This window comes from Cornus florida, unplaced genomic scaffold (assembly GCF_030987335.1).
Source record: "Cornus florida cultivar Cherokee Brave unplaced genomic scaffold, ASM3098733v1 CherokeeBrave_3.0.0_Hap2_Chr10, whole genome shotgun sequence".
In the NCBI taxonomy this organism is placed as follows: domain Eukaryota; kingdom Viridiplantae; phylum Streptophyta; class Magnoliopsida; order Cornales; family Cornaceae; genus Cornus; species Cornus florida.
Genome location: NW_026775580.1, coordinates 45,316,942 through 45,319,607, shown reverse-complemented (window position 1 = coordinate 45,319,607; position 2,666 = coordinate 45,316,942). Strand labels below are relative to the sequence as shown.

General features: G+C 38.6%; 1 pseudogene; it reads left to right on the top strand.

Annotated features, from left to right (window-relative positions):
• The first annotated feature begins 2,316 nt into the window (after window positions 1–2,316).
• Window positions 2,317–2,415, top strand: LOC132280572 (small nucleolar RNA R71; annotated as a pseudogene).
• Window positions 2,416–2,666: the final 251 nt, after the last annotated feature.

Sequence of the window (2,666 nt, the reverse complement as noted above, 5' to 3'; positions counted from 1 at the left end):
ATAGAAATGAGGGAGGAATAGGGTTTTGACACCCTACGAAATTCATGCTAGTCTTTAACGTCTCTAGCAAGATGTTGGGCTCTTTTAGCCCGGATCAAAGATCTTCTAATGCATCCCCTCCTTGTTGGGTTGATAGATGCTTTGAACTCCACCCAACAAATGGTTCTTTAAAGAACTTGTTGAATTTAGCTCAAAAGAAACTTTTGATCCCTTGTCAATGCAATCACAATCTTTGGGCTTCCATGCCCTTTCAAAGCAAGAATTTGAAACAACACTTTGAGAATGCAAGGTTGAAGATGATCCTTTTGAAGTTTTGGTCTTACATAAAAGCTCACTTCCTTGACATTGAAGATCATAGCATTTATCTACAACATTAACCTCTCCTTCATATTTGTCAAATGAGTTAGGTGTGGGGTTGAAGATATTCAACTTCACCTTCATGTGGCCAAATAAGATCGTCATTATCCCCGTCCTACAATTGATGTTCGCATTAGCGGTTGCCAAGAAAGGACGGCCAAGGATAACGGGAATTTGGCTTTTAGGATTAGGGACCAGTTCCGTGTCAATGACAACGAAATCAACAGGAAGAAAAATTTGTCAATCTTTATCAAAACATCCTCAATGATACCCCTAGGCTTCTTAATAGATCGGTCGGCAAGTTGTAAAACTACCGACGTCGGTTTCAATTCACCTAGGCCCAATTTGACATAAACCGAGTATGGAAGAAGGTTAACACTTGCTCCTAAGTCAAGAAGCGCTCAATTAATGATATGATCACCAATAATGCATGATGTGGTAGGTGAACTGGGGTCCTTAAACTTTGGTAAAGTGTTATGTTGCAAAATTGAGCTCACTTACTTGGTCAAAACCACTTTTCTAGGTGCTTGACTCTTGTTCTTCCACTTTTGGGTGCACAAGTCTTTCAAGAATTTGGCATAAGCCGAAATTTTCTTGATTGCATCCAAAAGTGGAAGATTAACTTTCACTTGCCTAAACATTACCATGAATTCATTGGTTTTTGCCTTTTGCTTGTCTTTTGAAATGGATCCTTTTAAGGCATCCAGAAATGGAGCTTTTTGCTCAAACACTTTTTCAGCATTTTCTTTTGAAAACTCTTCAACACAAGAATTTTTCAAATCAGTTTGTTTCAAATTATTTTTCAACAAAACCTTTTTAAATTCATTTTTCGGCAAATCTTTCTTCAAATCATTTTCAAAATCATTCTTCAAATCACATTTTGAAGCTTTCTCATTCACAAGATCATGTATATGCAATGAAGGAGGAATATGATAGGAAACGGGATGCGTGTTAACTTGTGGTTGCACCGGTTCACTCTCTTCATTGGACATTTTAACCTAATTGTCCACAATCCTACCACTCCGCAAAGTAGTCACCGCATTAACATGCTCAATGGTATGGCCTTCCGATGAAGGATGGGTTTCCACAACACATTGTTGCTTAGGTGGGGCATTCATATTCATCTTTCCCTTCTCTCTTGCATTAAGAGTGCTTTCTATTTGCCCTACTTGGGTTTCTAGCTTCGCAATAGATTGAGAGTGGGAATGAAGCAATTGTGTATTTGCCTCAAGAGTGCCCAAAGCATTCAAAACTTTTTCTTCAAAGGCGGAACTTCTAGCATTTCCTTGGGAATAAGATTGGTTGGGAAAATGAGAGATAGCAAATTGATTCCCTTGTGATTGATAAGGTCTATAACCTTGGGATCCCTGGTTTTGAAGTGGGGGTGGAATGTACTTCCCTTGAAAACCGCCTTGGAAAGGGTTTGAGCCCTCTCCTTGGTTTTTCCAAGAGAAGTTCGGATGATTTCTCCAACTTAGATTATAATGAGTACCATAAGGATTGTTCCCTTGGTTCACAAAAGCTGCATTGACTTGTTCATTAGGTTCATTTTGCACTTGTCCGTGAGGACAATGAGAAGTAGAATGAAGAACACTAGAACAAGTCATACATGATTCATTCGATGCATGATGAGAATGGTTAGGGAAGGAAGATACTTGGTTCACCGAGTTTTGGTTAATTAAAAACTGATCAAACCTTTGAGATAAAGACTTCATTTCGGCGGCTATTTCATTTGAATGGTTGACTTGATGTAAGCCAACACTCTTCCTACCTTGTGAATTTTTACCATTCTTGGATGATAATGTTCTATGCAAAGAATTTTCACTCATGCTTTCATAAAGACGCCACACGTCATCCTCATGCCTATCAATGTAAGAGCCACCCATGGAAGCATCAACCATGCCTTTATAATTGTCCGATAAGCTCTCAAAGAAATATTGAACTAATTGCCATCTGGGCATGTCATGATGTAGACACTTCCTAAGCAATTCATTAAAGCGTTCCCATGCCTCATGAAACGTATCTCCATCCCTATGTGAAAATTCTCGAATTGAGGTTCTCATGGCATTGGTCTTAGAAATCAGATAGTACTTCTTCAAGAACTCTTGTTGCATTTCTACCCAAGAAGTGATTGAAAAAGGCCTAAGATTGTTAAACCAATATTTTGCTTTGTCTTTTAAGGTGAATGGAAAAAGTTTGAGTCTTAAGACCTCTTCCGGCATGTCCGTATATTTTACCGTGGAACATACTTCAAGAAACTCATCCAAATGCTTGTAAGGATTTTCACTTGGAAGTCCATGATAGTTAGG